This window comes from Elephantulus edwardii, unplaced genomic scaffold (genome assembly GCF_000299155.1).
Source record: "Elephantulus edwardii isolate Elephantulus edwardi_28Jun2011 unplaced genomic scaffold, EleEdw1.0 scaffold00271, whole genome shotgun sequence".
Lineage (NCBI taxonomy): Eukaryota > Metazoa > Chordata > Mammalia > Macroscelidea > Macroscelididae > Elephantulus > Elephantulus edwardii.
The window spans coordinates 3,274,815-3,298,501 of NW_006400021.1; positions in this window are offsets into that span (position 1 = coordinate 3,274,815).

Consider the following 23,687-nt stretch of genomic DNA (forward strand, 5'->3'; position numbering starts at 1 on the left):
CAGCATTTAGAGCTCTTGTACATAGGGTCGCTATGAGTCGCAAGCGACTTGATGGCACATAACAACAACAGCAATCATTTGGCTGGCAGCATAACTCCTTCTCCACTAACCCACAAAAGTTCCCTCTAAAGATTAGAAGAAAATATGAAAATATTTGAAAGAGAAAGAAGATGTGGACAGTAAGCTGAATGGAAAGGTATGCAGAGAAATTAGTTACTCTTCCATTAGAAGAGGCACTAAGTAGAAGGACTGTCCCCTCTAGCAAGACAGCAAGGAAGCAGTTCTCAAATGCACCCATGCCTGCCTGCAGTCCTGAAGAGATGACCTATGGCTTGGGGTTTTGCTAAATAAGCAGAAGGAAAATCTTGAAAATTTGCTTACTTCCATCAAATGATTTTGCTGATGAAAGGCTTAGAAGCTGCCAGACTCTAACTCCTGCTTCTAGCAAATGGAGTACAAAGACCCTGTGGCACAGCGGTTAAGTTATCTGGCTGCCAACCAAATGTTTGGCAGTTAAATGCTCTAGCTTCTCTGTGAGACAAAGATGTGGCAATTTGCTTCCATAAAGATAACAGTCTGGGAAGCCCTATGGAGCCGTTCTACTCTGTATTATAGGGTCACTGTGAGTCATAATTGACTTAACGGCAATGAGTTTGACTTTTATAAGTGATGTGGTTGTGAAATCTCAACACAACAGACATTCCCAAGGGTGGGGCCTGTGGCTCCCATGGAAAAGTCTGAAGTGGAGAACAGAGCAGAAGGTGAGAGACACAGGAACTGCCAGATGACGTTAAAAATAGCTGTGATTCAGGTGAAGTCTACAAAAGACAAAGCGAACACATCTTTGCTCATGCTGCGGGAGCAGAATCCTCAATGAGCCTGATGAAAAGATTAAGAAGAGGAATGACCAAACAGGTCTGAGGTGAGACCACTTTCAGAACTGAGTCAAAGTTCAGGTTGAGTTCTTCTGAGGAAGATCATGATGGTGATTCTATCATGTGAACTATGGCCTATTGAGCAGAAGCAGCTTTACCTTCCCATGACCTCAGAGCCTGCTCTGAGAAAACCCCAGAGCACCACAGACCTCCTCAAGTTAGAACAAAATCTTCCTGGGCAGGATAGCAGGAAGATTTCTACACCTCAGTGCCTAAAATTGGAGAGAACCCTGAAGGACAAATGAGAAGACAAGATCCTTTCTTGATGCCCAGATATCCCTTTTTATATATTTAGCTCAAGAAGATAGAACTTGAAAAAAAATATCTTTTATTAATTGATCAGGTCCTTGAAAAATTATTTTGAAATCTTAACCTCTGTAGTTGTGAATGTGACCTTATTTAGAAATAGAAATCTACTTTTATCTGTTAAATGCATTTAACTAAGACACACCTGTCTAACCCTAGCCATGATATTTTCAATCTTCTTATATGCTTCTGAAATTTGAACAATGGGTGAGAAAGGTTGAAGAAGAATTGATGCCTTTGAATTATTATTTTGACAAAGAATATTTATCATGGATTGCCAAAAGAACAAACAAATCTGTCTTAGAAGAAGAGTAGTCAGAGTGTTATTTAAAAGCAAGGGATAGAAGTTTGGATGGTGAGGCTTCATATCACATGTTTTGGGTGTACTATCAAGAAGGACCAGCCCTTGAGGAAAGACATTATGTTTGATAAGGCAGAAAAATCAGTGAAAGGAGGAAGACCTCTACTGAGATGGATTAATACAGTGAATGCAGCAATGGACTTACCCAGAGCAGAAACTGTGAAGATAGTGCAGGAATGGACAATGTTTCATTCTGCTGTACGTGGAGTTTCTTTGAGACTGAATCAACATGACATTCCTACCAGCAAAGCCATTTTACACATGAGAGAAGTCAAAGCCCCAGAGACAGTGACAGAACCAAGATTTCAACTTAGGTTTCCTACTCCACATTTGATATTCAGTGCACCCCACCCTGTTGTCTCTGCTTCTTGCTTCCTGGAAGAAATCTTTTAGGCACCAAGCACAGACATTTTGCATGTTTACTCCCATTACAAAACCAAACACAAGGCTTAATGTCTTTAATCTCCACTCTATCACTGGAGAGAAATGAGAACTAGATGAGTTCTCATTGGTTGAAGATGCTCCATTCTCCATATTCCTTGCTGCTGGCACCTATGATGGAAGGGTTTCAATATACGTAGTTCCAGGATGAGAGTAAAGACACATCACACTAACAGACAGAGCCAAGGGAGGCCCAAACTGTGATACAGAACTGACAGTGCAGACAGTTTGTGCCTGGAAGTTTCTATCTTCCTTCCCATAACATCTATCTCCCATCCAAACATCTGTATCTTTCTTCCAGCTCAGGGAAATTTTCTCCATCCTTCTCAAGGTTCTCTGTGTTCTTTTGTACTATTTTTCCTCTTGACAACCAAAAAAGTGCTCCCAGAAAATAATTGAGTATCTTTCAAAATACAAACTTAGTGCCATTGAATGGATTCTGAGTTATAGCAATCCCCCATCAAGCTTCTGAGGTTGTAAGTCTTAGCAGGAGAGGATTGCCCATCTTCCTCACACGGAACTATTGGTAAATTCAAATCAGCAGAGATGGGTGGCCTTTGGGCTCAAAGTGCAACTCACTATGGACTAACCATCAGAGTTCTATATTTACTTTGTAAAATAAAAACATTCCTTTTCTCTTTCCAGGGATATTTGCACCAAAAGGCTTATGTAACAAAGAGCATGGATATTTCTGTTTTCTATAAGCTAGTGAAAGGAACTCTGGTGGAACAGTGTTTAAAGTTGTCAGTTGAAACTCAATAGAAGCTCTTCAGGAGAAAGACAACAGCCAGCCTTGAAAATTCTGTAGAGGAGATCTTTGTCTTTGTTCATAGGGTCACTATGAGCTATAGTTGACTCACTACCAACTTAACAATAAGAACAACAATAAGAACACTAAAATTTGCCAATCAACTTGATGGCAGTGAGCTTGACATTTATAAGCAAGGGAGAAGTGGTACATTCCTTGAGTTCTTGAAATTACAAAAAACAGCACCTACTTCTGATTTGTCTAATAGTAAGTATCAACTTCCCCGTATTGAATGACAATGGTGAAAATTCAACACAGAATGTAGATGTTTTTGTTAGGTGTCATCTAGTCAAGTACAACTCATAGCAACCTTATGAACAAAAGATCTGAATCTTGTCCTATCCTGTACCATCCTCACAATCTCTGACACACTCAAGCCCATTGCTGCAGTTACTGTGTTAATAATCAATTTCCTTAAGGGTCTTTGTTATTCAATTCCCTTGAATCATATTTTTATTTAAAAAAGATAAGTACATTTATCAAAAAAGAGAAGTACATTTATTGTAAACTTTGTTTCATATTTCACTCTTATGACATAAAAGCAGTCTCAGAAAATAGACCAGCAAACTATGGTTTCTTCTTGCAGACCATTGAATGCTTCTCTGCTGTGACAAACAAGGAGCTCTGGAAGCACAGTGCATAATATCAGACTGCTAACCAAAGCCTAGCAGTTTGAACCCACCAACTGCCCTTTGTGAGAAAGATGGGCAGATCTCCTCAGTAAAAGTGGATTTGATATTGGTTGGGTGATTCATACAGCCAGGATTCAATCATCTTTAAAAACAAAAAAATCAAGACTGAAGTCCTCTGGTGGGCTCGTGGTAAGAAGTTATGCTGCCAACCCAGGGCTAGAGAGTTCAAATACAAAAGGAGAAAGATGGGCAATTTCCTCCCTTGATATTTAATGCTTCTGAACATCCACTAGAGGCTTAACTATGAGTCACTTCTTTTGAAAATCAGCTATTGAGAACCCTACGAAACACCCATAAGGGCACCATGAGTTGGCATAGTCTCAATGGTAAAAAATATGAGGACCATGGACAGCCTTGTTGTTAGGTGTAATTAAGGATTTGAACTAGCAATAGTCATTTAGATAAAAATTAGATAGAAATATATTTCACTGACATGGTATAGATATGCTGTTGGTTAAAGGAAGAAACATTAGGGAAAACCTAGATTATAGTCTCTATCTTTATGTGAAAGTACATGAAAGACTCTACTAGGGTCTCCACTTTTCTGGGCCTTGATTTCTTGCATAAGCTCACACAGAACTGTACATCGATCAAGAATCTTTTGAGCAGAGGTAGGGGATAGAACATGGACTAAAATAGAGAAAGGTGTACGTCAGGACTGTATCACTTCACCATACTTACTCAATGACTTAAGTACAGCTTGGATGTCTTCCTTCAATACCATACATACTTTGTTATATATTACCGCCTGACATAAGGCCCCAGGAACCAAATGGCATGTTTCAACCAACAGAAGCTATCCCAGAAGTTCTTAAGAGTCTATGCCAAGAAACTTGGAAGATAGCTATATGGTCAACCCACTGGAAGAGATCCATATTTGTTCCCATCTCAAATAAAGGTGATCCAATGGACTGTGGAAAGCAGTAAACAATATCATTGTTATCATAGACAAGTAGCATCTTGCTGAAGATTATCCCAAACTAGCTAGAACTGTAAGTACGTCAACAGGGAGCTCCTCTTTGCTGAGGTCCGATGGACTTTGCTTGAAACCAAGAATACCATAAAGATGTTTATTTGTGTGTTATTAACTATGCAAAGACATTTGATTGTGTGGATCATAACAAATTATGCTAATTTTGAGGATAATGAGAATCCCAAAACACTTAATTGTACTCATTAGAAACATAGACCAAGAAGCTGTTGCCTGAACAGAAAAAGGAAACACTGTAAGGCTTAAAATCAGGAAAGGTGTGGGTCAGGGTTAGCCTTTTTAATCTATCTATTACATACACATGTTGAGCAAATCATTTTAGAAGCTGGATTACATGATTATATGTGCTTTATGAAATGATTCTGCTTACAGAAAATGAAGAAGACTTGAAGTATTTGCTGCAAAAGATCAGACACTACAGCTTCAATATGGGTTACACTTTAATATCAAGTAAACAAAAATCTTAACCACTGAATCAATAGGCAATATCAGGATAAGATAGGTGAAGTTGTCAAAGATGTAATTTTATTTGTATCTACTACTAATATCTACACTACAGCAGTCATGAAGTCAAAAGACTTGTTGCATTGGAAAAATATGCTGTTACAGACCTCTTCAAAATGCTAAAGAGCAACAATGTCTGTTTAAAGTTTGAGATGAGCCTGATTCAAGCCATGATTTTTTTCAACCGTTTCCTATACACCTTTGAGTTGCACAGTAAATAAGGATGACAGAAGAATAACCAATGCCTTTGAGTTGTGGTGCTAGAGAAGATATATACAGTATATACTATGTTGTTGTTGTTGTTATGTGCCATTGAGTCACTTGCAACTCATAGTGACCCTATGTACAAAAGCCCTAAACCCTGCTCTAAACTGTGCCAACCTCACCATCTCCGACACACCTACTCCTACCACCCCAATAACTGAATTGATCCATCTCATCAAGAGTCTTCCTCTCCTGTACTTTCCCTCCTCTCTCCCAAACATGATGTCCCTCTCCAAGGACCTGTCCTTCCTTACAACATGCCCAAGCCCAAAATATGTCAGATGAAGCTTCAGAATCCTTGACTCCAAGGAGCAGCCTGGCTTCAACCTCTTCAGGACAAACTGTTTGTTTTCCTAGTATTCTGTGGTATATTCAACACTCTTCTCCAGCACCACAGCTGAAAGGCATCAATTCTCGATCATCCATAGTCACTGTCCAGGTCTCTGATACATAGCCTGCAATTGCAAAGACTATAGCCCAGATCAGGTGCACCTTAGTCTCCAGCCTGACACTGTTGCTCTTCAGAACTCTGGAGAGATCCCTGACAGCTGATTTGCCCAATGCATGAAAAAAAGAGAAACAACCGTCTGTCTTAGAGGAAGTCCAATCAGGCGGGTCCTTAGAAGCAAGGATGGTGAAATTTTGTCTCACATACTTTGGGCATCTTGTTAGGAGGGACCAGTTCTTGGGGGGGGGGGGGGAAGCCAACCCCATGCTGGGAAAAGTGAAAGGTCAGAGAAAGAGAGGAAGGCCCTTAGCAAGGTGGATTGATATAGCGGCTGTTAAAATCAGCTCAAGCACATCAGAGCATGCCAGAAATTATGAGGCTAGTTCAGGAGGGTGAAAGGTTCAGATTCTTTAACAATATGTTAACAACCTTCTGAAATGGTTCACAGTTGACCAACTTTTTTTTGGACAGTGATTTTATATATTCTTTTTATCTTCTTTTGTTACATCCTGCATCATTCAATTATTTCCCCAACATTTCTTTAATAAAAATATTGGCATTTAAGGCTTGAATTTTCCCTTAAGTTCTTTCAACTTAAGAAATGCTGAACATCTTTTTCTTTCTTAGTTTTCTAAATTCAGTTCTTGATAAGACTTCTTGATGATACATCTTTATTTGACTTCTTCTGTTCAACTCATGTCTATAATCATTTCTTCATTCTTTCTACATTTACGGGCAAATTTTAACATCTCTACTAATCTATTTTCTTTCTCTTTCTTTTTTCCTTCCTTCCTCCCTCCCTCCCTCCCTCCCTCCTTCCTTCCCTCCTTCCTTCCCTCGTTCCCTCTTTTAAATGATTTTTGCTTTCTTTATTTTTGTGTCCTTGGTCTCTGGTCTTTAAAACAAAAGCAAACCTCAAACTCATTCCCACTGAGCCAGAACCTACTCATAACTGACCCCACAGTGGGATTTTAGAGGCTGATTACACAGAAGGAGATTATTCCTCTTTCTCCCTCAGAGCCACTGGTGGATTTAAAACCACAGAAAATTGCTGTCTTTGCATCAGTAGTTTAATTCCCTGTGGACTACATTATTTGATTGACACACTATGTTCATTTGACCCAGTGATTACAACAATGAGCTCAGGCATAGCAATGATTGTGAGGCGGATGTAGGACCAGTCAACGGGTTTTTTTTTGTTTGTTTGTTTTTGGCTGTGCTTAGGATATTTATAAGTTGGAAATGACTCTACAGCATCTAACAACTATATGCCCACAACCCTTGTTACTTACAAAGGTGACTGAAGGGGTTTGAATTAGGTGTTTTCACTAAATCTTGGCCAGCTCTATCTCAGGAAGAAATAAATGAAAAGACAAAAGTGCAAAATGCTCAGGAGATTGCAAATGCCTCTATGACACACAACCCAGTTCCCATTTAAAAAGGAAAACATATCGATCACTTGAACAGCTATCTCCTAGGTTTTGTAACTTTGAGCCAAACTAAGGAGATTTATGAGGGTTCATCTTAATCTTATAAAATTTTTAAATCAATAATAGCTGCCTGGAAGAACATGTTCATCAGAGTGACTCAATAAGGCAGCTGCAAGAATAATGATGCTGGGATCTGATGCAGCAAACAAAGCAAGTCATATAGCAAAGGTAGGTAGAGGCTATTGTATTTGGAAGAAAGACTAGAGCAAAGATTTAGATACAACTTTTGGCTGTAAGTACCATGAAAGCAGGAGTCATGTTTGTATTGCTAACTATTTGAAGCTGGCAAGACAAATATAGTTCCTGCTATGTTAAGTGTATAGTCAGTATTCAATAAATACTTCTTGCACGACATGGTTTATGTTGTTACTTAACCTCAGTGAACTTCATCCTTCTTGCATAATTTTCTATTTCATTTGATCCTTTTTTCTGTCCTCCTCCTCCCCCTTCTTTACCTGTTGTCTTTGTTAGTTACTGTGAAGTTGACTCTAATTCATGATGAACCCATGTGTACAAAGTAGAACTATTTGACAGATTTTCAAGGCTGTGAACTTTCAGAAGTCGATTACCAGGTCTGTATTCTGAGATGCTCCCTTGAGTTGGAGCAGTTAATTGCAATATCCAGGAATCTTTTTCTTTGCCTAGATCATCACTGCCTTTGTGTAGATTGTTCCAATATGCTCCTGTATTCAAAATTGGGAAAGGTTTATACCAGGGATGTATCCTTTCTCCATACCTTTTCAATTTATACGCAGAACAGATTATCTGGGAGGTTGGACTGTATGAGGAGAAGTGTGGCATCAGGATTGGAGGAAGATTCATCAACACTCTGCATTATGCAGATGACACAACCCTGTTGGCCGAAAATGAGGAGGGCCTGACGCTTGCTGCAGAAGATCAAGGACTGCAGCCTTCAATATGAATTGAGGCTCAATATCTAGAAAACGAAAATTCTCACCACTGGACCAATTGTCAGCATCATGATGGATAGAAGAGGTTGAAACTGTTAACAGCTTTAGTTTGCTTGGCTCCACAATCAACACTCTTGGCACCAGCAGCTGGGAAATCAAAAGACATATTGCAATGGGAAATTTTGCTGTTAGAGACTTCTCCAAAGTACTGAAGAGCAATGATGTCACTCTGGAGACTAAGGAGCACCTAATGCACTCCATGGTCTTTGCATTCACTTGCTATGTATCAGAGAGTTGGACAATGCTAGGGAGAATATAAGGAGAATTGATGCCTTTGAGCTGTGGTGGTGAAGAGAAGTATTGAATATACCATGAACTGCTAAGAAAATGAACAGGTTCACCCTAGACAGGGTTAAACCAGGCTGCTCCTTGGAGACAAGGATTCTGAAGCTTCATCTGACATACTTTGGACATGCTAAAAGGAGGGACCAATCCTTGGAGAGGAATGTCATGCTTTGGAGGGTGGAGGGACAGCGCTGGAGAGGAAGACCCTCTATGAGGTGGATTGATTCAGTGGCTGGGGTAGACAGGGTAGGTGTGTCAGAGACAGTGAGATTGGCACAAGATAGATCAGGTTTTAAGGCTGTTTTACATAGGGTCGCTATGAGTCACAGGCAACTGGATGGCACATAACAACAACAACAATACAACTCCTGCCTCTGGTCTTGCTCCTTCCTATCTATTCTTCATATAGTTGAACAGTTAATTGCAATGTCCAAGGATTTTTTTCTTTACCTAGATCATCACTGCCTTTGCCTGGATTGTTCCAAAATATACTCCTATTCTCCTGCCTTTCATCTTGTTCGTCTCTACCTATTCTTCATAGTGCAATTAGAGGGATCTTTCTAAAATGAAATTCTGATAATGATACTCCATATTTAAACATGGAAAACTTTCAAATTTATTCTTGTATCAGTATTTATGTTGTTCTTGTTCTATGTCATCTAGTCTTCCATGATCCATAGGGATCCTATGTATAATAGCTCTGAACCCTGCCCCATCCTGAGCCAGTTTCACTATCTCTGACACAACTAGACCCATTATCCCAGTTACTGTAGGATCCACAGTGATGCCCCTTTGTTTCACAGACCTACACATGCTATTTTTTTGGCCAACACATGTTAACAGTCTCTATTCACTTGAGAAGAATATATTCTGAAATTATTTAGTACAGTATTAAAATTTGGTCAAGTTGCTTAGGCCCATTGCTCCAGCCACTGTGCAAGCCATCTCACTGAGAGTTGGCCTCTCTTTCCTTGACCCTCTATTTTGCCAATCATAATGTCTCTTTCCAACAACTATGCAACATTAAAGTATTTCAAAAGTATGCAAGAGGAAGTTTCACTATAGTTGCCTATAAGAAATATCTTGGTCACACTTGTTCCAAGATACAATAGCTTATTCTTTTGGGGTCCCACACTATATTTCATATTCTTCACCAATAACAGGATTCAAAGACAGCAGTTCTTCAGTCTCCCTTATTCATTATCCAGCTGTCACAAGCATATAAACAATTTAAAATACCACAGCTTGTGTCAGTTGCACTTTACACTTTACATAGATATGTTCACTTTTAAGCACTTTAAAGAGGTCCTTGAAAGCAGATTTGCCCAGTGTAGCACATCTTTGGTTTCTTGACTGCTGCTTCCATGAGTTTTGACTATGGTTCAAGCAAAATGTACTCATTGACAACTTCAATCTTTTCTTTATTTATCATGGTGTTACCTATTGGTAAAGTTGTATTTTTGTTTTTGTGATGTTGAAGTACAATCTGTAGTCTTTGATTTTCTTCATTAAGTGCTTCAAGTTCTCTTCATTCTCAGCAAGCAAGATTGCATCATTTGCATAACTAGGTGTGTTTATTGTACCATGCCAAGAAAATTTGGAAAACAATTGCCTAGTCAACTGACTGAAAGAGACTCATATTTGTGTCTATTCCCCCCCAAAAAAGTGATCCTATAGAGTTCTGAAAAGAAGTTGTGCAGTTAACCCAAAGGTGGGGCCTCAGTGGCAGTTCCAATCCACTAAAAACTCTTAGGGAGAACTATGGACAATCTGCTTCTGAAAGACCAGTGGAGAGTCTCCAATGAGGCAGTACTGACTCCATGGCAATGGTGACTTAAAAGCTGTGCTGAAGATTATACAAAAGCAGCTCAAACAGTACATCGATAGGGAATGGCAAGAAATTCAAGCTGGACTCCGAAGAAGCTATGTATGACACAGGCGGTGTCATTACTGATATCAGATGCGTACTGACTGAAACAGAATATAAAAAGTATGTTTACTTTGTTCTATTGAATTGTAAAGGAATTCCACCATATTGATCATAATAAACTAGATAATATTGAGAAGAATGGGGATTCCAGAACACTTAATTATGCTCATGGGAAATCTATGCATAGATCAAAAGTAATCATTAAAATAGAACAAGGGGACACTTCATGGTACTAGGAAAGATGGTACACCAGGATTGTATTTTTTTTTCCAAACATATTCAACCTTTTGCTTTTGTTGTTATACGTAGAGTCAGAACTGACTCATAGCTGACCCTCCAGTGGGTGTAAATTGTACAAGAGGAGATTGCCCATCTTGATAAGTACCATCAAGTTGCCTGTGACTCATAGCAACCCTACGTACGACAGCTCTGAACCCTGCCCTATCCTGAGCCAATCTCACTGTCTTGGAGATACCTATCTCCATTACTTCACTGTATCAATTCATTTCATCCAGGGTCTTCCTTTCCTGTACTGTCCCTCCACTTTTCATGATCTCTCCAACTACTGATCCTCCTGGTAACATGTGCAAAGTATATGAGATGGAGCTTCAAAATCATTACCACAAAAGAGTAGCTTTTTTCGCTCTCTCCAGGACAGACTGTTTGTTCTTTGAGAAGTCCGTGGTATGTTCAATATTCTTCTCCAGAAGTGTGTATGTGTGTTTGTTGTTGTTGTTATGTACTGTTGAGTCACCTGCAACTTATAGTGACTTATAGGGCACAACAGCCCTAAACCCTTCTCTATCCTGTGCCAACCTTGTTTTCTCTGACACACCTGATACTCCCATTTTCTCTGCTATCACATTACTCCAATTACTGAATCAATCCATCTCATTGACAGTCTTCCTTTCTTGTGATATCCCTCCACCCTCCAAAGCATGGCATCCCCCTCCAAGGACTGGCCTCCCCCCTTCCAATATGTACAAAGTATGTCAGATGAAGCCTCACAGTCTTTGCCTCCAAGGAGCAGCCTGTTCTCTTCTTCTCTAGGACTAACTTGTTTGTCCTCCTAGCAGTCCTTATATACTCAATATCCTTCTCCAGTACTACAGCTCAAAGGCATCAATTCTCCTTCTATCATCCCTAGTAATTATCCAGCTTTCTGATATGTAGCAAATAATTCCAGACTAGTGCTTAGATCAGGCACACCTTAGTCTCCAGAATTACATCATTGCTCTTCAGTACATTGCAGAGGTCTCTGACAGCAGGCTTTCCCAATACAATTAATCTTTTCATTTTCTGGCTGCTAGTACCAAGAGCTAGTACCAAGAGCCTGGAAGCAGGAGTGGCATCCACTTCCAAAATTACTTGGATCCGGAAACTCTATGTACAAACAGTGCTCAGGCCTTTCATTCATAGGGCCGCTGAGTAGTCTATGACTCGACAACAGCAGTACCAAGAGTGCTAATTGTGAAGCCAAGGAAACGAAATCTGTCCACAATCTCAATCTCTTCACGATCTATAATGATGCTGCCAATTGGCCAAGTGGTAAGAATCTTTGCTTTCTTGATGTTGAACATCAATCCTTATTAAAGGTTGTGGTCCTTAACCTTCTGCAGCAAGCACTACAAATCCTCCTCAGTTTCAGCAAGCAGGTATGTCATGAAGCGCTGGTGTCCTAGTGCTGCAATCCCAAAAGCTCATGGTTTCAAACCACCAGTTACTCTTTCAGAGAAGAATGGGCAATCATCTCCCATGTGATTGATTAACTGTCTCTGGAAAATCTACTGGAGGGTGGATCAAATATGGCTCAGTTCCAGCTTGATCGTACACAACAAAAACAAATATGTGTGTGTGTGCGTGTGTATGTATATATGTGTGTGTATATATGTATGTATATGTGTATGTGTATATAAATTCATGTATATTTCTATTCATGAATATATCGATTCATGTATATATCTATTCATACATATATATTTATCTATGTATGTGTGTGTGTATATATATATATATATATATATATTACGCCAATGACTGCTAGGAGAACAATCAACTTTGTCCTGAAGAAGGTGGAGCCAGGCTGCTCCTTGGAAACAAGGATTCTGTAGCTTCATCTGACATATTTTGGACATGTTGGAAGGAGGTACTAATCCTTGGAGAGGGATATCATGCTTGAGAAGGTAGAGGGATGGTGGAGGAGAGGAAGACCCTTGATGAGATGAATTGATGCCAACACTGGGATAATGGGGATAGGCGTGTCGGAGACAATGAGATTGGCAAGAGATAGAAGATGGTTATCGCTGTTGTACACAGGGTCACTATGAGTCATAAGTGACTCGGTGACACATAACAACAACAACAAAACAGCATATATATTCATGTATATATAAAGTCAGTTAAGTGGGGAAATGGCAACCTTTTTAACAAATGGTGTTGGCAGAATTGGAAAACTATCTGCAGAAAACTCAAGTAAATCCCACACCTCACACCATACACAAAAAATCAATTCAAAGTGGATTAAGGATCTAGGACTAAAACCAAGGAATATAAACTGAGTTAGAGAAAAGCTTGCAAGAACTCTAGAAGCCCTAATCCATAACATGAACCATCTCCCAAGCATCTTGAAAAACCTACAACCAGGAGAGAATGAAAAATAGATGAATGGGACCTTCTAAGAATGAAATCCCTATACACATCCAAAAACTTCTCTCACAGGTAAAGAAGAAAGCTACAGACTGGGGGAAAAAATAATTGGTATTTACCTGTCTGATAAGGGATTTATATCTAGAATTTAAAGGATACACAAATACCATAACAAGATAAAGGTAAACAACTCAGTTGCAAAATGTGCACAGGATATGAACAGACACTTCACCAAAGAAGACATTCAGAAGACAAACAAACACATGAAGAAATGTTCAAAATCTAAGAAAGGTGAAAATCAAAACAACTATGAGATATCATCTTACCCCAGTCAGAATAGCAAAATTCAACAGAGCAGTAAGCAACAAATGCTGATTTGTAACCTAAGTCACTGTTAGTGGAAGTGTAAAATGGTACAACCACTCTGGAAGGAAGTATGACATTTTCTCAAAAAGTTGGAAATAGAAATACATTTGACCCAGCAATTCCACTACTGGAAATATACCCTAAAAAAGCCAGAACTGCCACCCAAGCAGATATATGCACACCCATGTTAATTGCTGCTTTGTTCACAATAGCAAAGAGGCGGAAACAACCCAAGTGCCCATCAACAAACGAATGGATAGAGAAATTGTGGTATGTTCACACAATGGAATACTATGCAGCATTGAAAAACAAGGAACTCATGAAATATTATACAAAATGGGTGACCTTGGAGGACATAATGCTGAGTGAAATATCTCAGTCACAAAAGGACAAATAATTCCACTGTTATAAAACATGGCTTACTACTTGATTGGGGGAAAACTTAGAAAAGAGGGGATAAATAATGTATACTGCAGAGAGAGAACTGTTTAAAAGCAATGTGTGGTTAGGTGTTATTTTCAGGACAAAAGTCCAGAATAAGCGCTGCATGGTAACATGGACTGGGCCAGGGGTGGGGGAATTATATAACAATGAAAGTTTTTTGGTTTTTTTTCTAAGAGAAAAGTAAACTGGGTGGAGGGTTGGGCACGAAGGAAAGTGTACAACAATGAATGAAAGGAAATCCAAGTTCTCTATAAACTTTCATTTAAATCTCAACTGAAAAATATGTTTTCAGTAACAATATGAACTAAAATTTAAAAATGGAGAAGATGAAAATTTTTTTGATATCGAAGAGCCTAGAATATGAAAAAATATCTGAAAATAAAAAGGAATTATGTACATTACAATAATAACCTCCAAATTTGTTAATTCAGTTACTTAAATGAAGTTAATATTTTAAAAATAAAATAATTTTTAAAAATAAAAGAACAAACTGTTCTTTGTAGCCAATTATTGCAAATAATTGGAAACAATCACATTTCTTCTTTCATTACCATTGGCTCCTGTTCATACGGTACTTCCTGAAATTTTTCAGTGTCAATCAATTCTTTCTGGTACAGTGACTCTGTATATTCCCTCCATCTTCTTTTCATGCTTTCTGGGTCATTCAATATATTGCCCATACCATCTTTCAACATTGTGACATGAGGCCTAAATTTGTTTTTCAGTTTTTTCAGCTTGAGAAATGCAGAGTGAGTTCTTCCCTTTTTATTATCCAATTCCAGTTCTCTGCATATTCCATTATAATACGTTGCTTTGTCCTCCTTAGCTGGCCTTTGAAATCGTCTGTTCAGCTCTTTCATTTCAGCATATTTTCCTTTAGATTTGGCTTCTCAACATTCCAGTGCAATTGCTATAGTCTCTTCTGACATCCATTAAAGTTTTTTCTTTTTCCTCTGTTTTTGTAATGACCTTTTGCTTTCTTCATGGATGATATCCTTTATATTATCCCACAACTCCTCTGGTCTTCTATCATTGGTGTTCAATGCCTCAAACCTATTCTTAAGATGATCATGAAATTTTGACAGAATTGCTTCAAGATCATATCTTGTTTCTGTGGACTTATTTTAATTCTCTCCAGCCTCAATTTAAACTTGCACATGAGTATTTGATCTGACTCACAGAATGCCCCTGGCCTAATTTTGATTGCTGATATTGAGCTTCTCCAGTGATTTCTTCCATGAATGTAGTCAATCTGATTCCTATGCAGCTCATTGAGTGAAATCCGCATGTAAAGTTGTCTTTTGTGACTTTTAGAAAAAGTAGAATAAATCACTGTAAATACAAAATTCAATCATTCTCTTTCTAGCCTCATTTCTATCACCGAGTTCATATTTTCCAACTACCATTCCTTCTTCATTGTTCCCTAATTTTGCATTCCAGTTACCAGTTATCATTAATGCATCCTGATTACATGTTCAGTCAATTTCAGATTGCAAAATTTGGTAAAAATTCTGAGTTTCTTCCACTCTGGCACTAAATGTAAGAGCATATACTTGAATAACAGTCATGTTAATGGGTCTTCCTTGTATGTGTATGGATATTTTCATATCACTCACCACATTATATTTCAGGATAAAACTTGAAATTGACTTTTTGACTATGAATGCAACACCATTAATCTTCTGCTTTTCATTCCCTGCAGAGTATACCATATGGTTATCTGATTCAAAGTGGCCAAAGCTGGTCCATTGCATCTCACTAATGTCTAGTATGTCAACACTCATGTGTTCTATTCATTTTTAACAATTTCCAGGTTTTCAACATTCAAACTATGGACATTCCATGTACCAATTGTTAAACAATATTAGTTATTGATTTTCCTCATTTCAACTAACTTCCAATCTCTATAAACTATCAATCACTATAAACTGTCAAAAGCTTCATCTTACTTGGATACACAATTAACGCTTTTGGAACGAGCAGACAGGAAATAAAGAGACATATTGCAATAGGAAAATCTGAAGTTAGGGATCTTTCCTAATTATTGAGAGGTAGTGATGTCAGTTTGAGAACCCAGGGGCATCCGATTCAGGGCATGGTCTTTCCGATTACTAGCTATGCATCTGAGAACTGGACAATGAATAGGGATGAGAGAAAAAGAATTGATGTCTTTGAGCTGTGGTGTTGGAAAAGAGCACTGAACATCCCATGGACAGGCAAGAAAATTAATAGATATGACATGGAGTGGGTGCAGCCAGAGAGGTCTCTGAAGGCAAAAAGGATGAGGCTTTGTCTCAAATACCTTGGACACATTGGTAGGAGGTGCTATTCCTGGAAGAGGTTGATGCTGGGAAAGGTGGAGTGTCAGAGAGGAAGAGGAAGACCCTCAAACAGGTGGATTGACAAGGTGACTGCTACAATGAGCTTTTGTGTGTCGGGAAGTGTAACAAAAGTGCAGGACAAGATTAGGTTCAGATCTTTTGTTCATAGAGTCTTTATAAGTCGTACTTGACTTGATGGCACCTAACAACAACAACAACTTCACATTTCCACTAATAAGGTAATGAACAAAATACAATCTTTCATACTTGTAAGTTAAAATATGACGCTGAATAAAAGTGATGAACTAGATCTATGTATACTGATATGGATAAAACTAAAAAAGGATAATGTTAAATGAAAAGAACAAGTGTAAGAGATATAATTTATGTATGCATGCATACATTTATAGAAGCATGTATATATTTACATATGCATTATACATAATGTATGATTATGTATAAATGTGCATTTATGTAAATTAAAGAGATAAAATAATGTATTATGTTCAGTTATATATTTATATGTATAAAATAATAAAAATTGACTGCTAAAATATGAATCAGATCCTGATTGTGACTTCTGAAGAGAGGAGTTAGTCAAAGAATCTTTAAACTTTAAATTTATTTCTGTATTTTGTTTTATTAAATAACATTTTCAGACTATGAAAATAGACAAAAGAACACTGTAACAAATACTCATGTTCTTACTACGTATATTGTTTTGTTAACTCTATTTAATTCATATTTTCATATTCTATTTTTATTCTTTTATATCTATAAATAATAGAAGAAGAATCAATGTCTTTGAGCTGTGGCGCTGGAGAAGCATATTGAACATACCATGGACAGCCAAGAGAACAAACAGGTTTGATCTAGAGAGGGTGAAAACAGGATGCTCCAACGTACTTGGGCATGTTTTCAGGAAGAGCCAGACCTTGGAAAAGGACCTCATGGCTGGAAGGGTGGAGGGTGAGCACAGGAGAGGAAGACCCTGAATGAAATGAATTGACACAGTTACAGTGACAGTGGGTATCAGAGATGGTGAAGTTGGCTCAGGATAGAGCAGGGTTCAGAAATATTGTTCATAGGGTCGCTATTTGTTGTAGTCAATTCATGGTTAACAAGAACAATAACAACAAGTGAAAAGAGAACATTTTAGAAGTATGTTACCATTCTTGTATACCTTTATAACTTATACATGGGTGAGTTGTGTTTACATATGAAATACACAAGGTGGGAATCAAACCTGTATTTCTTCTATAGAAGCCAAGCATTTTACTGCTGAACCACAAGTCTGAAGTGTGGTTCTATCTTCTTCATTTCTGCGAAGTTCTAAGGTAATACTGATTTGCTTGACCATGGCTTACATTGTGAATGGCAATCACATAGGTGGTGATGATATTGATGTTAGTCACTCCAATATGGGTCAAAGAATCAATATATCCTCCTGAGAGGTAGAAAGGCCATTCATCCTGGCCCTGTCTTGGTGTCCAAGTACTGCCAGACTATTCTAACGCTGACAGAGATGAGTAATCTCCCACCTTCACAAAGTCCCAAGAGATGAAGCCCAAAGGGCAGAAGCTACAGGAAGATAGATTTCAGCTCAATATGAAGCATAGAGCTTCCCTGTCCCACATGGAAATGACAAAGCAGAGCCGAAAAGAAGCTGCTGTGGATGTAATGGGGAGGAGGGGGCAGGAATGGAGTTGAAGAGAGGGCAGAATTCTGCTAAAATCTTCTAAGGTTTACTTTAGCTCTGAGATTCTTCTATAAGCCATAATTTAAGATCAGGCCTCCTCATCAGAAAACGTGATGAGTCAGAGATTCAGAGATTTCTTATCTTCTCACCAACTTCTTATTCAGCCAAATTTTTCAAAGAGATTTGAATGTGATACCAGCAGCTTGTCATTCAATTTTGTGTATTTTGCATTCCTATTAATTCTTCCAAATAATGGCATGCCTTATTCTCTCGAAGCTCACAATGGGTTAACATCATCAATACAGCAGGAGAACAGAGAGTGCAGTTTGAACACTAGAAGAAATATATTGACAGGTTTGTACAAGAGGCATAATTAACTCCATGCTCTGGTGATCTGCCAACATATCTTTCTTTTCCTCCAACCTTCATGTTCTTCCACAAATATTAAAAATCCTGCTTCATCTTTTAGAAATAACAAAAATGATTATTTGGCTCTGAGATAACATTCTCCCCCTTGTGCAATTTAAATTTAGGGCTTTAAAAAGAGAACCCAATCCTGAAGCCCTGGGATTAAACCACTTGGTCCCAAAGCCAGCTTCTGTGCGTCCGTTCTCATCTGACAGTCCAGCTTACTTTCACGTTTTCTCTCTCAACAAAGGTCAAACATTAAAAGTCAGAGTGATCAGAAATACAACTGGACAGCATCGAAGCCACAACAACAGAGGCAGGAGGGGGCATGGGAGAAAACACAATGCAAATGCCAAAACGTTCAAGTAAAAGCAAGAGAGAATCAGAATCGCATGCCATCAGGACGAAGCTCTGAAGCTTGTCTGTCCCTTTTGGATACTTCACAGTGATTTTAATACCTCAGTGACAAAAGAGCTTGGTTACAAGGGACAGCTCTCATGTCTGATCGTTTCTCCCTGACAACTGAAACAGGGTGAGCACATTTGCATAACAGAAGAAAGGGACAGATTGCCACTCCAGAAGGACCTGCAGGACACCTGTCAGAAATATTAAAAAGCAGGATAAGCTTACAAATACTGAAGTGTTTGATGTACCATTCTTAAGATAGTTGCTGGAAATAAATAAAATCTAGGGCATGTCCCATCTATAAGCCTTTGTCTTGGAAATGACTTGGAGACCATTCAGGGTTCTACACCCTCTCTCTGTGTCCTTTATCCCCAAATCAGAACATCTCTAGATGTCACCTCTTCTTACATAATACAAAGAATGTTCTTATTACTAGTACTCAGAGTTCCTCCAACCTGAACCAGAATCTCTATAACTCTAATCCCTCCCCACACACACACTCTTGACCGTCTTCCTACCACCCCCCATGCCCTGCTGTTAATAGGGTCATCCCTCTTTCTGATAAAGCTCAGGAGATATGTTCCCATTCTTCTCAAGTTACACTCGGCATTTAGACCACATAAAAACATCAGTATTTTTCAGTAGGTAGAATTGAAACAATACGATTAGAATAATTTTTTCATTCAGATCTGCTGAGAGCTAGACAATCATTAATGGCTGCTGAAACTGAGCGCTTGCTGGGGTAGGTCAAGGACTGCAGCCTTAAATATGATTGAAGCTCAATATCAAGAAAACAAAGATTCTCACCACTGGGCCAATTGGCCACATCAGTATGGATGGTGAAGAGATTGAGATTGTTAACAGCTTTAGTTTGCTTGGCTCCACAGTCAACATTCTTGACACCAGCAGCCAGGAAATAAAAAAGATTAATTGCCTTGGGAAAGTCTGCTGTCAGGAACCTCTCCAGAGTACTGAAGAGCAATGACACAAGTCTAGAGACTAAGATGCGCCTGTTCCAGGCCATGGTATTTGCAATTACTTGCTATGCATTGGAAAGCTGGACAATGACTAGGGATGATAGAAGATGAATTGAGGCCTTTGAGCTGTGATTCTGGAAAAGTGTATTGAATATATCATGGACTGCGAGGAGAACAAACAAGTTCATTCTGGAGAGGGTGAAACCAGGCTGTTCCTTGTAGGCAAGGATTCTGAAGCTTCTTCTGACATAACTTTTGAGCATGTTGCCAGGAGGGACCAGTCCTTGGAGAGGGACATCATGCTTGGGAGGGTGGAGGGACAGCAAAAGAGAGGAAGATCTTGATGAGATGGATTGACTTCGTAACTGGGGTAATGAAGGTAGGTGCATCAGAGACAATAAGGCTAACACAGGATAGAGCAGAGTTCAGAGCTGTTGAACATAGAGTCTCTACGAGTTGTAAGTGGCACATAACAACAACAACGACATATTACACTGTGTTTTAAAAATTTCGTTTCAACACATCTTTCTCTTCCTCTAATGTGTCACTTCAGGAGGTAATGTTAAAGGAAACAGACCAGGGACATGGTGGAGTAACAGGGAATTGTTTAGGTATGGTCAAGGGGAAGCGCATGCCTTAATTAACACTTTGCTGTGCTATCGGCTGAATTCTATGGCCTATTCACTGAGCAGGAGGACAGTGGGTTTGGGTTTACATTTCCTGTGTCCACACCCAGACTTAGCTATCCCCCAAAGATGTCATAAGCTATATGGACACAGAATTGGAAAACAATTAGCAGGAATAAAGGTGAAGGTATAAAATGAAGCCAGGGCTTTAAAAGGGGTAACCTAAGTTGATGTCCAAACAGATTCTCATTCTTCCTCTTTGGCAGCTTCAATCAGGAGAAGAGAAGCCTAAGGAGCCTGAGTTTGTGCAGTGGAAGTTGCCCAGAGCTGAATGACTGTGACTCAGGATGGAATTTTCCTTCCAGACAATGAAAATAAATAAGTTAAGGTTTTTGTTTTATGGTCACTCCTATTGATCTTCTATTGTTAGATCTTGCTTTTTCTCTTGTAAGACAAGCATACATAATCTTAGCTTTAAGCATGACTTTGCTAAAAAGCATCAAAGCTCATTCATTTCCTGATAGTTTTCTCAAGGCTAAAGTCAGAGCTTAGAAGTAGGGAGCAGTATATATCCATGAGAGAATTGGATGGAGATTTTATTAACTGAGTCTTACAATTCAAAGAAACTAAGAAATAAGGCCAAATGTAAGCAGACACACATACACATACAATTTAGGACAAGTTAAACCAAGGCTGAAAGAAATGAAATGGCCGTGCATGAAAACTACTACTCACACTCCTGTTTCTCTCCAGTGGGAACTCTGTACTTGATGGAACCTAAGGTAGGAGAGGATATTCCTTGGAAAAGGGTCCATGAAAGAGAAGAAGACATGGTAACTGCATCAATGGGCTCAAGTGTATTAGGGATGGTGAGGATGGCACAAGATAGGCTGTTGTTACGTGTTGTCGAGTCACCTGTGACCCATAGTAACCCTATGTAAAGGAACTCTGAACCCTGCCCAGTCCTGAGCCAATCTCACCAATCATGACACACCAGCCCCCATTGCCCCAGTCACTGTATCAACCCATCTCATCCAGGGTCTTTCTCTCCTGTGCCATCCCTCCACATTTCCATGCACGATGTCCTTTTGCAAGGATTGGTCTCTTCTGGCCACATGTCCAAGGTATATGAGACGGAGCTTCCAAATCCTAGCCTCCAAACAGAAACTTGGTTTCATCCTCTCCAAGACAGACCTATGTGTTTCTTGGCAGTCTGTGGTGTGTTCAAGACTCTTTTCCAGCACCACAACTCAAAGGCATAGGTTCTTCTTCTGTAATTCTTAGTCAATGTCCAATTCTCTGAAGCATAACAAGTAATTGTGAAGACCATGGACTGGATTAGGCGCACCTTAGTCTCTACACTGACATCATTGCCTTTCAGCACTCTGGACAGATCCCTGACAGCAGATTTTCTCAATGCAGTTCGTCTTTTGATTTCCTGGCTGCTGTTGTTAAGAATGTTGCTTGTGGCATGGGGCAAGTTGTAATTATTGACAACCTCAATCTCTTCTCCATCTATCATGGTGCTGCCAATTAGCCCAGTGGTGAGAATCTTTGACTTCTTGATGTTGAGCTTTAATCTTTATTGAAGACTACAGTTTTTGACCTTCTGCAGCAAGCACTCAAGTCTTCTTCAGTGTCAGCAAGCGAGGTAGTGTCATCTGCATATTGTAGATTATTGGTAAGTCTTCCTCTAATCATGATGCCACATTCCTCCTCATAAAGCCCTGCTTTCCGAATGATCTGTTCTGCTTATATATTGAAAAAGTGTAGAGACAGGATGCATATCTGATGCACTCTTTTTCTGACTTTGAACCACGCAGTGTTTCCCTGCTTAGTTCGAAGGACTGCTTCCTGGTCCAAGTATAGGTTTTGCAGAGCACAATCAAGTGTTCTAGGATTCCTATTTTCCTAAAGGTTAGCCACAATTTGTTGTGATCCACAGTCAAATGTCTTTGTACAGTCAATGAAACACAGATAAGCATTCATCTGGTACTCTTTGCTTTTTGCCAAGATCCATCTGACATTGGCAATATCTGTAGTTCAATGACCTTTTTGTAAACTCAGCTTATCTTTCTTGCAGTTCTCTTTCAATGTAGTTTTCCAGTCTTTCTTTTTATAATCTTTAGCAGGATTTTGCTAGTGTGTGATATTAGTGATATTGTTCTATAACTTCCACACCTCTGTTGAGTCACCTCTTTTTGGAACTGGAATAAATAGGGATCTCTTCCAGTCAGTTGGCCACGTAGTTATCCTTCAGATTTCTTGGCACAACTTGGTGAGCACATCCAGGCAGCAATTGTTTGTTGAAATACATCAATTGGTATTCCATCAATTCCTGGGGCTTTATTTTTTGCCAAGTCCTCCAGAGGAGCCTGAACTTTCTCCTTCATCACCATTGTCTCTTGATCATATATTGTTTCTTAAAATTCTTCTGTGTCAGCCAATTCTTTTTGGTGCAATGACGCTGTACACTCTTTCCCTCCTCTTTTAATGCTTCCTGAATCATTCAATATTCTGCCCACAGCACTCTTAAGCAATGCAACTTGCAGCTTGAATTTGTTCTTTAGTTCCTTCAGTTTAAGAAATGCTGGGTTCGACTTTTTTTATTTTCAGACTCCTTGCACATTTCATTATGATACTTTGCCTTGTCTTCCCAAGCTGCCCTTTGAAATCTACTCAGCTCCTTAACTTCTTAATTTTTTCCCTTTGCTTTGGCTGAAAACCCATTGTACAGCAGAGCACACTAAAGTAGACTAACAGGATAGAACACGATTCCTATCATTCATAGGATTACTATGAGTTGTACTCGACAGCTTCTAGCAATCACAAATAAGATAGAATGCAAACCATCACTCCCTCTTCTTAGAGATCATGGCAAAATAAGTCTAAAAATATTTTGTGCTCATCACTTTGTACCAACTTTATGCAATTTATTGTTGCCGAGTCTGTTTCACAGCCTATGAGCCTTTCATCGGCTTCTGGACTCCATAAAGCTTTCTGAAAAGAGATGGTCCATCTTTATCCCAAGGAAGCAGCTTGTAGATTTGTTCTCTGGACCTTTTGTTTAGCAGCTTGATATGTTATGTGATGTGCTACCAGGTCTACTCAACTTCATTTGGCATGCAATATTACCTTCCTTCTGAAAAAAAGAAATGGTCATTGCTTTAGAAGCATATGTACAATATTTTTTAGACCCTAGATATGTGGGTTCAGAATGATTTTGAACATTCAGATTAAGACAGACTAGGAAGGATTGGCCACCCACTTCTGAAATAGCAGGCCTCTGAAAACCCCATGCACAACAGAACACATGCAGATTAACAGAAAGGACAACCTAGGTAGAACTATCAAGTATGGAAATACAAA